General features: G+C 37.0%; 2 long non-coding RNA genes across 4 annotated transcripts in view; both read left to right on the plus strand.

Annotated features, from left to right (window-relative positions):
* LOC136838106 (uncharacterized) overlaps positions 1-6152 on the plus strand; it is a 55011-nt gene extending 48859 nt beyond the window's left edge. For 2 of the 3 annotated variants that reach the window (XR_010852862.1, XR_010852864.1), the window contains exons 5-8: positions 64-478; positions 1359-2961; positions 3762-4009; positions 5827-6152. This is a non-coding gene — a long non-coding RNA (uncharacterized lncRNA). The remainder of the gene's footprint in view (positions 1-63; positions 479-1358; positions 2962-3761; positions 4010-5826) is intronic. The other variant, XR_010852863.1, reaches the window with a different exon arrangement.
* The window catches only part of LOC136838111 (uncharacterized), a 271933-nt gene that overhangs the window by 202887 nt on the left and 54560 nt on the right, over positions 1-14486 (plus strand). The window lies entirely within an intron of this gene.

A 14486-nucleotide genomic window follows, 5' to 3' on the forward strand; every position in this document is an offset into this window, starting at 1 on the left:
ACACTAGGTCTAAAGTTAAATTCAGCTAACACTCTACTAATAATGAATCTTGTTGTTTCTTAGGTCAAAGGGCGTTTTTACCAACTGATCATATCTAATCTACGACAGGGCAGCTTGAAGTGTGGATTTATTTACAACAATATCACAACGGATGTGTAGAGGAACAAAAATGGACAGGATCCAAAATGAAAGAAGAAGAGGAACTGCTAAAGTCATAGAACTATCAAAGGCGGCCCAGGAAAGAAGACTGCAGTGGTATGGCCATGTGATGAGAAGGAATGAGAGGAAGACCGAAGCGGTGGTGGGTGGATGTAGTTAAAGAAGACCTGTTAGACGAACAGTCACAGTCAGGGGACGATGTGTCTGACCGAAGAGCCGGGTGGAGGAGGAAAGCTGTCAGAAACATCGACCCCAAATGCAGGTGGGAAAAGATGCAGAGGAAGGTGATGATTGCAATGTGGCCAGACTTTACTGAATGGTAAGATGTTGTGTGTCACTTTCTCTTCTCTATTTTATTTTACCTAGTCATTGCTGAAGAAGCATATGGCTTATGTACAATGTACCAGAAAATCGTGGCAGTACAAAAGAAAGTAGTTGGTTTTTGGTTTGTTGATCTAAAGGATATAGTTCGTTTTTGGCTCATTGATCTAGTTTTTAGTAAAATGGAGGATAATGTGTCCATGATAAAGCTTAGGGGTTGCACCACCATGGTCCGCTGAATGGAAATAATTTGTCATTTTAAATTTCAATATTTCTGCTAAATACTGGTTTTCTCAAAAGCCCTCCTGGATGAAAAATATCTAGTCGAACATTTGTTTAATCCAGAGTGGTGTTGCTTATGTTATTTATGTGTCTGACGACTGATCTGGAAGAGTGAAGGCAATAAAAGCTTTTGTTGGGAACGGGAAAAATTCATGTTCCTGTTATGAACAGTTCAGTTTTAATGTGCACTACAGTACGATAGTCATGACAAGAACAATGACTGATTGAACCTTTCAATAAGTGTGGCAACATCTGACTGACGACGTTGAATTCATACAGCCATCTGCACAAAATGCTGAGCTATGAATTTGTAGTTTTTTGCTGAGCCATTGTCAGTGGCACTCCAGGCTGCCTTTTGTAGCATATAATTAATGCTGAATATTATCTGCCAGTATTTACATTCACCTTATAACATAGTTAGTACAGCAATTTTTTGGCCCTAATTCAGTCAGTGTTACTTATATTTCCTTCTACACTACATAATATCAGGAGTTTTGTAGATGAACTATATCTTGATCAAATTTGGGGAAGGTTTAACATACGTTATTTCATATTCAAGTCAGTTTGGCTTTCTATAGAGATGTTTTCCTTTGCAGGCTGCTACTGTTCCGAGATACTCTGATGGTGTATAAAGCGGGCAGATGATGATAATTTACTAATAGTGGAATGTACCACACCGCAAGAGTGGATACATGGCTTGGCTGTGCCTGATGGTGTACACCCAACGCAAAGGGCAAGCCACAGTTGAAAGTCAGTCCTGAGAAACCAGGTGGCAAATCTGATCACCACACACCTACAGTAGTGCCAATGGACCTCCACGGCCATGCCCACCAAGGACACCATACCCTAACCTCTGGTTATTCAAGTCAAGCTAGTGGGTAGTGTACCCAAAAGAGCCCAACAGCTTCATGGTCCCACAGTAGTACCATAGGATGGCCACTCTTCACTTAGCTATATGGACCCCATACCTAAGAGCAAGATTGCCCTGGACTCCCAAACCACCAAACGGGGACAGACTTCCTACAACCAGCACAACTACAGTAGGTTGGTGATGGGCAAGTATGAGTGTCAGCTTGGAGTACTCGCCTCACAGAGCACAGATAACTCTTAGGGGACAAGATACTTCTACCTGAGGCGTTACCCTGTGGTTCCATCAGTTCTCTTCACCCAAGGACGATGGTGGCCACAAGTACAGATCTCACCACTTACTGGATCGAACCTTTCTGCAGAGTAACACAGATTGATGCATCCCCTGAAGCATAAGGCAAGTAGTGGAGCTCTGACAAACCATTTGTCTCCAGATAAGCTAATGGTTATGGAAATAACTATGGGCCAGGACCGTAGGTGGTGCTTTCATTTATCCACACATTGTCCATGAGTGGACGTGTGCAAAGCTCCATTGTCCATGAAAGTGTGACAGGCTGCAAGTCCCAAGTCTAGAAGATGCATAAAAGTGTGGGAAGAAACAATTCAAAAGGTTAGCAGGAATTGCAACTGAAACTGTATATTGTCACTGACCCATTGCCACAGGAAAAAATGACAAAGTTTAAGACAATAATTGCATGAAATTAACTTTAAATCAGAATGCAGTTTTTAAGTGAACCAGTGAGCAACTAAGCCAGTTAAACAAGATGGTAAATACTTGGACTTTTCTGATTATTAGCAACGAGAACCTATTCCAGATTCCAGTGGGAATATACAAGAAAAATGAACTAAATGCGACTAGCTACCCACGAATTTAATCATGTGCCGGGTATAGAAATGAGCAGGTGGTGTAGAGTAAGTAATTTCCTCAAGCAACTGGAAAGTATGAAGCATGAGAATTGAAGACATTCATGAAATCACCATTCATCAACTGCTTCCAAGCACTACAGTATGTCTACACAAATGAGCACAGAGGAACGTGAGTCAGTGGAACCAGGTGGCAATGAACATTGTAGAAAAATGGGTATTTTAAGCGCAAAACGCTACACTATTCAATAAGTTAGTTACCCCAGCTGTCAAGGAGAAGGCAAATTATGGAGATACCAGAGGCAGTTACGTCAAAGGAGGCAGTTTTTCAAGAAAAGTATAAACAACAACCAAGAATCTGTTCTGCCTAATAAAACAAATGAAGACTGCGAGGGCCTCCCAGAAACAAATAAAGGGGGAGAGCAGCCTATCAGATGTCTTCAGTCGTCAAAACCTGGATTATCACTGGTGAGTCTTGCGCTGTTTAGGGGCACGAAATCCTTTTTTAGCTCTTTAGGAGACCATTCAGGTAGGGTGTAGCACTTTAAGATCTTTATTCTACGAATATGGATATGTAAGTAGAGACTTAGGAAATAACGATAAACCTAAGTGGTAGTGCTAAAAACCAGTAATTTAAGATGATATTTTCTGTACAGAACATATATTCATTAACTTTCTGCAAACGGCACAAATGGAAGTAGACTTGAAGGAGATTTTATTCTGGTTGTAGACTGTTCAAGGAATATGAAATAAACAGTACAGTTGCTGAAGTGAATAGAAACTTCATGTATGAAAGGCATAGGATATTCCCATTCTTCTTGACGTCACAGATTTTCATCTGTAATGATCCATTAGTTAGAAGTACAAGTCATCCAAATGCCACAGCTAACCTCAGCAAGTAGGACTATTTATGTAGTAAGCTGAAACTCTTACATTGAGTCAGAGCCTCTTAGAGGAGAATGGCTTTTGGACACAAATCACCTGCAGTTATTTCATGCAACTTCAAGAAGCCTCTTTAGTTGAGCTTTGCACCTTGAAAATATAAGCGATTTCTATAAGACAAAATAGCAGAGATGATTTAAAAGGGAGCTACAGACGACAATTGTAACATTTGAAAGTTAAGCCTCACCTTCAACTCAGCTTGATCAGTTTGAAAGATTTTGCTCAGGAACTTCAGATTTAAAATAGAAAGTAAAATGATTTCAGTCCCTTGAGAAGTCTAGCTTGAATTAACATCATTAGAACCTGACTGAATGTTTTCCTATCAGGCTGAGCAGCTGGCAGAACGGCAGTCAGTACTGGTAACCGTAGTGTGAGGAGCCCTGCACGTCCTATGCTTGAGTGAGACAAGGTCTTTTCATCTGAAAACATGCTTGCAAAGGTAAGGCCTTGATGACAAGAGAAATTTTCTACTGATTTGAGATAAATCAGTACTGGTAACCGTAGTGTGAGGAGCCCTGCACGTCCTATGCTTGAGTGAGACAAGGTCTGTTCATCTGAAAACATGCTTGCAAAGGTAAGGCCTTGATGACAAGAGAAATTTTCTACTGATTTGAGATAAATGCAAGACCTTTTCAAGACTGTTTGTGACTGACTATAAAGCAGAACCTGGGACACTATTTAACACCTAAGTTTTTGCAGACTGACTGTAAAGAACAACGGGCCAGATTTGTCAAAGTCAGTCAAGAGCTTTAATAAATATTTGAAACCTGAGAATGTTCCCTAGTCTGTAGTCAAGTTTAAGGATAAAACATTTCAAGTATCAATTTCATCAAAGAAAGTAAGGTATCAGGAAATAAATGTCTCTCAAACGAAGATACCCACTTATATAAATTGTACTGAGTAGTGTTAATTTTGCAGAGGGGAGAAATTTGCACTCGAAGGATTCAGGGAAGTATATTCAAGCTTCGTAGAAGGGAATGGGTCTACGAATCTGAGAATTTTCAGTACAGTGGTGTCTTGACCATATTTTTGACATTTGTCCCGTAGTGTTCTTAGATATTTGATTTGTTTTCTGGCGTGATATAGTTGGATGTTGGTACTCTTGTGTAAATATAAATACATTTTTCATCATATGGTGCACCAAAATCTTAAGACATGAATAAATTTCACGCGTAGAATTTAAATGTCACTGAACTGATAATTTCATGGTATATAATTTGAGTAAAATCTGTTTTCTTTGGACAAAAGGAATGCCTATTTTGTCTCTTAAGATATCCTAGAAAAATGCTCCTGTTGATACAAAAACTGAGCGTAAGAATGTTCATGAAACTGTTCACCTCTTAAGTGTTCCAATGGGATAAGTAGTCACTTAAGAATACCTATTGTGCAGTCCAGGTAGCTCAGAATACAGATGATTCATCTGTGGATGGAGAATGTTAGCTGCAATTTCATAACTTGAAATTCAGTTTTTGACAAGATGACCAGTGAACAAAATCTCCTCTGTAAACTTTGACGAGGTAAAACTTTAGGGTAGGTTATGCAAATCCTTTTAGGATTCATAACTTTAAAAAAAAAAGTTGGTGTTATGAAATTTTGAAATTCTGCAAGACTGGGTGAACTTTCTCTGTCATTGTCTAATGATTATGGATCAGTTATGGGGCATCTTAGACAAAATGGATGGGTATTTGGTCAGCACCTTGAGAAATGCAGTTAGTGAGAGCAGTAGATGGCTCTTCTTTTGTAAATGACTGAACCAAACAAGGGATGATTTAAGACAAATTCCAGAGAGGTGGGACATTGTAGGCACAGGAAATTTTTACCAGGTTACGTGAGAGTGTTGGAATGACTTTATAAATGTTATAGACAGGCCAATGTATCAATGGTAATAAAATTTATAAAATATTAATAATGATAATAGTAATACAGATAAAGATAGAGAACTTTTAATTGTAATTTGATCATTTAAACTTACACAAAGAAGCCTCTCAATTTTCAGTGAAATTTGCGATTGAAGTACAATTTTAATTTAATATTTACTGTGGCTGTAATAATAATAATAATAATAGAGTGAATTTTTACTGAAATTTCCTAAGTGAAACTTACACTTAGAAGCCTCTCAATTTAAAGTGAAATTTGCTTTCCAGTCCAATTTTAGGTTATTATTTACCGTAGCTGTGACCAAATAAAATATTTCATTAAGATATCCTTGATATAAGGGCACAGACGTTCAGTACTGGTCTAAAAAGACCCTGTCCCATCTGTGGCCCTCTTAGTGAAGGGGGCCAAGTTTTAGGATACTTAGTGCCTAATTATGACGATTCTTAATAATATCCTGAGAGCCACAAGATCTCGGCGTGACGTGATATCCTAACTTGTTCCTCATTTCTTCAGGAAAGTGTCTGCTGCAGCCTGCAAGCATACAAATGGGAATCCACAACTCCTTGCTTGGAAAGAAGGTTCAGCTTCAAGTGATGTCCCAGATTTCGTTCATCAAATTTGCCCCAAGGGCCAGAGTGTCAACACTTGCTTACGACCAGATGAAGAAGGAAAAATGGCCCCATTGGATAGAGTCACACTTTCACGTGGAGCTGTTATAATCTTAGCTCTTTTGACTATTAAAGCTAGGATTGGGCTAAATTTATATTGCGCAAGTGTTTTATCAGGGTCATAGCAGCCTGCTGACCAAAAGTCGAGTCGAGTCCAGCTTGCTGCTCGTAATTTTTAGTGGGAACTGTTGAGTCTTTATCATGTAATGCAGTTCACTGTGGTGCGGGATACGAACTTATTAATTAGACCTGCTACTGGTTTAATTACTGCTAATGTTTCAGGATGTGTATTTTCCACAGTACAATTATTGTTTTTAATCAGTTGAACGTTAGCCGTCCAGTAGCCCATTGTCATTCATAACACAGAATTTTTTATGCCCAAAACTCATATAGGTTCAACATTACCTAAAGCATTTACTTAGACTTCTCTGAATTTGACATCAGCTGACATACAGCTGAGCTATGTTTCAGGATTCTACTGTAGTTCCCTGACAAAGAGTTCTGATCACTTTAATATTAGCTGTCAGTTAGCTAAGCTTATTTCACGCTAAACACTTTATTTTCCGCTGTGAATTTCTCTATAGATCATTAAATAGCTCAGTGTTTGTGGATGAATATTGCTAACTTAATGTTCACATCAGTTGAACGGAAGCTGAATGATAACTCAGTATATTTAAGGATACAGAGTCTTTTCTGCGTAAGATTCATAAGTTTAAGGACATTTCAGGAATATTTTTTTTTTTATTTCTTGGCAATTTAAAGCTTCCTGTCAGCTCAAAATTGTGTAGGATGTAGATGTTTTTATGTACGGGACGTTCTGCATCTGTTTCACATCAGCAGTCAACTAGTTCACATGTTACAGGATGCGTAGTTTAGTTTTTACATGAATCTAGCATTAGTTTCATGCCAGTTCAAAGTAGCTCAGTGTATCCGGATACATATGTAGTTTTCTTGTTCGTATTAGCTATCTGAATGTTCCGGGATACTTTTTCCTTTACATAAGATTCATAAGTTTAAGATTGACCATCTAAAAGCTCAGGTTATATCAGGACAAGCTCTCTCTCTTTAACATCTTACGACTTTTATATAGCTATGTTCTTCGTTGCAATGTTTTCACTTTAGTTTCTTATCAGCTATGAAGTAGCTTAGTAAATTTCAGGATACATATTCTAACATTTAAGGATACATATTTTCTTACCTATAATTCTCGTTAGTTTAATATCAGCTTTTAGGTAGTTAAGGATGTTTCAGACTACAAGATATTAAACACTGAGTTCTTACCAGTTAATATTAACTATTTTATAGTCATGGCTACATTTTGGATCATGTTTAAAGGGTAGTTTTTTCATCAACTTAGTTTTGACCTGCCCTATCCAGTAGGTCACTGCTTGCCCTAGGTAAGAAGATCACGTGAGATTAACAGTAGGTAATTCTGATCATTTTCAGCAACTTCCCTGAAGTTCATATATCAGGCGTTCAGCATTAGAAGGGCCTCTTGCCCCAACTTTTGAAAATGGCCTTTTCACCTGGTCAGCTCTAAAATAATCCCCTTTTATCCCAAAAAGGGGTGGGGTCGAACTGTAATTTTTATGCATACTATTCTACTCCTGGTCGCAAAATACTTCATCTCAGACAAAATTCAACTTTGTACCTTGAAAAATAAAGAAATTAGAGTGGGCTGAATTTCCAAAGCTTTGATGGATTATAACTCGATTTTTGGGGGGAGGGGGCGAGAGGCCCCTTGTAATGCTGAACGCCTCAATTATGGTCATCGCAAAAAGTTCGTTAGTTAAGAGAAACATTTCAACTGATTTTATGGAATATCATGGAACTCAATATAATTAGGAACAGTTTTGTAGAATAAAATCGTAAGGTAGGAACTCTCATAGAATAGACAATATTTTCGGCTAGAGATATTTTTTTTGTCAATATATCTGAGGAAATTCTAAATTAGCTTCCATCGTAGAAGGGACTTGGCGTTAATTTTCTTATATATTCCTTTGTAGCTATGATCCATAGTTTGTTTGTTATTGATTTATATCAGGATTTATTGAGAATTAATTTTATAATAGTTCCGAGGTCTCCAAGTATTGTAAGGTTGATGTAAAAGCGTTGGTACTTTTGCTTTAAAACTTAGGTTGCTGAAAGACTTTGTTTCCTTTAATACAAGGGAGGCATCATAGCCTGAAACATTTGCACTGTTAAGACAGGAGATATTTCAGCATTCATTTAATCAGTTTTATCCCAAATTTGATAACATGAAGAAGAACTTGTCATTATTTTTAACCGATTGAAGAATACTCTGATTTTTTTTTTTACAAGCTTGCCGTGAAAATAATGCTTCTTGTTTAACATTAAACACAAACCATTTAAAGGTTAATTGTGTAAATATTGAGAGTACCTTATCAAGAGCATTATTATCATGGAATTTCTGCATATTTCAAGACACTGAGCGTGGCATGGGGAGGTTACATACTGAAGTGTTACTCTGAGGTATTTTAGCTGAATGATTCTTCCTATTGAATACATTACTTGAGGATAGACTCAAATTGAAAGCGTTACCTTAAATGAGATTAGGTATTGTTAACGATGGTATCTTTTAGGGTATATATATGCATAATCAAACTCAGTGCTCTTAATTAATGTTGCACTGATAGGCAGACTTTCTGGGAAGAGTAAAATCATCTTGAGACCTAGTCAGTAATATTTTAACTGGGCCACTAATTTACTTTCTTGACCATTACAAAAGGGACATTTCATATCTTAGTGGACTACTTAGGGATTAGGATAGTAGCTGTTTAATTAAATGTTATTAGTAATTAGGGAATATGATTACAAGTACACTTTCCTTGAGAATAACTCACAATGAAGCCATGTGAACAAGTAGCCATATAATGTACAGGTCATTACAGGCACCAAGGATATTTCGGATAGTTATCAAAAGGGAAATCTTGTCAGGAGAGTTGTCTAAGATTAGGAAGGAAACCAGTTTGGACAATGTAGTTACGTTGCAACAAGTATATCTTGGATGTTTATGGCTTTGTTAACGTTAAGTGTTCAAGAAATTCAGATTCATGAAGTCTTGAGTTAAAGGTTGCATAAATTTTAGAATTCCCAGTGAACAGTGTCGTGACATATGGAGACTATCTTAGATTAAGGTATTAATATTTTTGTTTTGTTAGCATGTTTCTTGCAATTCCATTGCTTTTTAAGTAACCTGATCAAATCAAAATTTGAGTTAACCGTTATTTTTTAACATTTAACTTTGAAATTTGAATATTGGGAAAATTATTGTATACCAAATTGTGTATTGTATACTGATTTTCTTGTACTGTAGAAGGACTTCTGCATTTCAGCTTTCTGCTCAGTTCCCGTCAATTCTTAGCTTTCATGTTGTTAGAGAAGCAATTATTGCCTTCTCTGTTTCTCAGCACAACAAAAACCCAGAAAATATTTGTATCCAGTGCCTCATTTTTTATATGTGTGTATATTGCAGTTAGGCTACATAAACTTCAAAATTCGAGCCCATAGCTATACAGATTTTCCCTGAGCCAACTTTGGCAGAAATCTGGAGAGCCAATAAATTTCTGCAAAGTTCTCAGCTGTAGAAGTAACTAAGATATTGTTCTTGCTTCTTCTCAACTTTCCATTCTGATTGTGAACTTGAAATCACAAACTCCCACATTCAGGGCATTTCTTCAGTCTCCTGAAATACATTAAACTTTCCTTAGTTACAACACAACTTGAAGCTGCAGAATTTCACTCTTTCTTGGCAAATGTAGAAGCAGTTCTGATCGCTTGAACACTTGGCAGGAAAAAATCCAGCACATTTCATGCTATGCTGAAGTCCACATGCTTTTTGCTTTGGTTAGATCTCTCTCTCTCTCTCTCTCTCTCTCTCTCTCTCTCTCTCTCTCTCTCCTGAAGCACCGATACACATTTTGTGCTTTGCCCAAGTCTTCACATAGTAATTTTGAAGAATCAATGCATAGTTGTCCCCCTAAGCTGCCTTGTACTGTACGTCTTACGTGTTTTAAAGCATCTTTCTCTATCGGAGGATTCTATGGGTGCATGACATGCTTTGCTGAAAGCACACCACTTGACCCTAACTCTCTCACACTTTTACACCAAGGAGTTTCTTAAGTATTACTTCCAGACATAGGGATTAAGTACCTCACCCTACATTTACTCTTACATTCTACTAAACACATGCTTAAAACATTTACAGGTATTTAATTGTTCGGTGTGAAACTCTTGTAAATCTTTGAATGTCAAGATATTTATTTTGCCACCATATTGTTCATTGAATTTTGAGATTTTGTCTTAAATGTTGAGGTGGTTCATGTTTTGTAATGTGATTAAGTTAGGAGTTTAATCTTACTTTAATATTTTGATAACAGAGGCTAGTTTTTGACACTGTGTATGTAGTGAGAGCTAGAGAAGAGTCTGCAAAGATTTAATATTAACCTTCATTAAGGGACGTAAGCTGAAGTTCAGAAGTCTTCATATTACACTGAATGTAAACGAAACTGGAAAGACTTACAATTAAAGGCCTCCCTTGGGGTTAGCATTGCAGTGCCTGAAGGAGAGAGAGAGAGAGGCCCCCAGCTGGAGGTAATGATGAAACCAGTCTGTTGCCAACTTTGAAGGTGACCCAAAGGGCTTGAGTTTTTCAAGCTGACAACAGCTGATTGCCGAGATGGGAAGAAGTCTCGTATAGACTTCCCTTTGTGCTTTCCAAGTTTTCTATGTGGCTAGAGAAGATATGTTAGACCTTTTCAAAATGTCAGAGAATAATGTTAAGTACAGTAAGCCTAAGGTGGTGTGGCAAGGCTGCCACCAAGACAAATAGGTCTATGTTCGCTCCCATGGCTGTAAGTTTTGTTCTAGGCAAACGTTATTGACCTTTAGTGTCTTATGAACTGGGCAACTGACCCTGTGTATTTTCATTGTCAGAATTTTGCGTCAAACGAGCATAATGGCGTCCCAAAAAAATCAATTGTTCATTTCTCTATGAATAACTTGTAAGAAAAAATCTACTATTTTTATATATTTTGTCAATCTGTTTTCTGTTTTCATTAAAGTTTCTTGTAAGATTTTTCTCCCATGTCTTGTTACAGAATTTGAGTGTTGTATTAAATCTCAGAGAAAACTGGGAACATTAAGTAAAAGACGGGTTATGATGTATATATATTTTAGAATGTATGAGCCATTGTTTGGTTGAATTTAGCTGGGAAATTCTTTCCTTAGAGCTGTGTTTATAAATTTACTTGTAAACATTTGTTGATAGGGTGTTTGATCTGTCTCCAGGGTTCTTATATATGAAACTGACTTGTTTTTATAATGGATAATTGACTAAAATTATTTTCTAAGATAGGTTCTCAGTTTTGAAATTTTCACTGAATTGGTTAATTTTACTTATAATTTAATTATTATTATTAGGTTTCTGTTATTTCAAATACCATTTCCTGGCCTCATTTATGTAAATTTGGTGATGTAATGGAATCATTCTAACTGTAGAGCATCATTTACGAAGATTAGAGAATTTGTCATTTTTAAGATGCTGCATTTAATTAATTGTAATAGATGCTGATATATCAAAAGTTTACATACAAATTGTCCACACAAGGTTATTTTTTAAATACAGAATACCATTTACATTCTGCCAGATGTCTTAAAAGATACAGTTTCAAGACATTTAGAAAATTGAAAGTTGTGCTAAAAGCCTTCAAGTAAGTCTATAAGAACATTTTGCAAAGTTAAAAGTTATCCTTTTGCTGAAAAGTATGACAAAACTTTTAATTATGTTTCGACACATAACCCGTTGTTCCAAAAGGGGTACCAGCTAGCTCAAACGCCTTCTCGTCTTAGGCTCAAATCACATTCGTGTACCTGAAATAAAGAAGGGATAAATACTACGATGGCCCTTAGAGTTGTGTGTGAGAAAACCTTACAAAGTTCGTAACATCGTCCAGTTAATTAGATAAAGCTGCGTGTGTCAACCTTGGAGGAATGTTTGTGGTTTTTGGCCTGAAAATGACAGAAACAAAAGTATTTCCCAGACCTTTTGACATATGTAATGTAATAATGTAGTTTTTATATACGCACTAGAAAGGTTAGTATATACCTACTTTCACAAAATACCTTACCATAAGGCACGCTGAGATCTGAGGCTGTGAGGGACCATAGAGGGATAGAAAACAAAGGTTTTCCCTGTCATTTATTAAGATGAGGAAACTGTCCTCAGGTGACCTTTCTAATATAAAGCTTAATGTATATAGAAAGTATTCTCAAGAAAAGGTTGGTAGTAGATTTAGAAGAATCCGATGCCATGGAGAAACTAGTCATATCCTTACAGAAACTGCAGCACATTTTAATGCCAATTTCTGAAATGTTTACGTCAGTTTGAAATGGTTTAGTGCAGTGGTTCTCAAACTTTTTGCCTGTGCACCCTTTCACCATATGTCAGAATGTCCCTCCCCCCCGACCTTTCCAAAATTGTCTGCCTCAAAATACAACACAAACACAAGCAAGCTAGAGAAAAAGTCCAACGTGACCTTTTAGTAGTGCGGAGTAATGCATTTTGTGGTCCTAGAGCCAGTTTGAGCCTGCTAATCTGTGTTCACCATCCCCGAAACTCTGAAATTACCCTGGTTGAGAACCACTGGGGTTAGTGCCTTCAGGTACAGAAAGGTTTCTTAAGGATTTGTAGACGGTGTTGTACTGGTTTACTGAACCTTGTGTTTGGCTCTTAGAATTGATGTATGTCCCAGATGTGAGGTCCTTAAGTAATGGTGGTATAGTACTGTCTGGGGCCATTTGTTGTTAACAGAATGTGTGATTAGAGACGTAACTTTATTGCTTCGTGTACATTCTGATGTATAACTGGTGTAAGCTTTTACATTGCTCCAAAACTGATCTTGGCAAGCCTTGCTGAGTCATGTAACCTAGAGGAATCACTAGAATGTCAGCTGCATTTATAGTTAATGTACCCTGACCTTGGGTAAGTTAAGACACTGGCCATGATGTATGCTAGAAAATTTCCTTGGTTTTATATTGCTGAGTGAGCAACTTACTTTTCCAGATGTCAGTGGATTTGTGCAGGGTTTTCCTGAGTGTTGATATAGTAACATCATTCAGAAAGCCTCCTACTGATATGTAGTTTAGGCTTTAATCCGTCCTTTTTCATTTCATGGTGCTGGTTTGTGGTTTAATCTGGTTCTTGCTCATGAAGTCTTAGTATTCAAATGTTATTCCCATGAGAGTCAAGTTTTGGAATAATTGAAGGACAGAAGTTTTGCTGTTAATAGACCAGACATGAGAATAAATTTGGTTAATGTTAAGAGTTGTGCTTTGAGTGTTTCCACAGTGTGTAAGTAGTAAATTTCAGTGAACAGAAACCTTTATATTGTTTAGCTTTATTAGGAGATTAGTGGGGAGTCTTATCTTGGCTACAGCTAAAATGTAGAATAGTTTTTCTAGTACTGTTGTGGACTCTTCTGGTCTCCAAATATTTAAGACAAGAGCAAATTCATCTTGCTCTACGCTGCTGCTGCTGACGTCTCCTGAATATTAGGTGTATCAGTTTTATTTTATGTTCCCTCATTCATTTATTCTCTCTCTCTCTCTCTCTCTCTCTCTCTCTCTCTCTCTCTCTCTCTCTCTCTCTCTCTCTCTCTCTCTCTCTCTCTCTCTCTCTCTAGGCTGATATCCCTTTCACATTTCTTGGTTTTTAGAAAGTCTGTTAGTCTGTGGTACTTTCACTTTTAGAAAGTCAATTGATCTGAGAAGCTTGTTCTGAGAAAGTCTGCTTTTGATATATTTTGCTTTCAGAAAGTATGCTTTTGATATTTGTAATACATTTGGTTTTAGATTGCAAAATAGTCTGTGTGATATTCTCCTTGAACTAATTTTGTTGTCTGTGACAGAATTTTATTTGAAAATGTCTGTGTGTTGCTTTTACCTTCACGTAGCCTGTCTCGTATGCGGTTGTTTTTGTCTTCAGGAACCTGTTAATTTTGACGGTTCTGCCTTTACGAAGTCTGTTAACTTTGATACAGTGGTTTTTAAGATGTCTGGGTTAGTGAGTTTTTGCCTAAAAGTCTTAAGTTTTTTGCTATTAAGTCTGTTCCTTGGTGATTTTTATTGATAGTTTGTTAGTTACTATTATTTTCTTACTCTTAGAAGTTTGCCAGTCTGTATTTTTTTTTATACAGAGTCTGTTTGTTTGGAATTTTTGGGACCAGAAAATTTAGTAGTTTGTGATTTTTGGGGAGGCGAGAAACTGCTAGGGAGTTTGTTTTTTGGCTGTGAAGTCTGTTATTTTGTCTGTTTTTTCATAGAAAGTCTGAAAGCAGTTTTCTGTCTTCTCTGAAGCAAGAAGTATACTTTCTGGTTTGGGAGAGTTTTTGATTAGAAGTTCTATTCCTGCTCTGAGAGTTCTCCTGAGGCTTCAGGGAGACCACTTAACAAAATGTCTTTTATATTTTGTGAATTTTATGCTCA

The sequence above is a fragment of the Macrobrachium rosenbergii genome, unplaced genomic scaffold (assembly GCF_040412425.1).
Source record: "Macrobrachium rosenbergii isolate ZJJX-2024 unplaced genomic scaffold, ASM4041242v1 171, whole genome shotgun sequence".
Lineage (NCBI taxonomy): Eukaryota > Metazoa > Arthropoda > Malacostraca > Decapoda > Palaemonidae > Macrobrachium > Macrobrachium rosenbergii.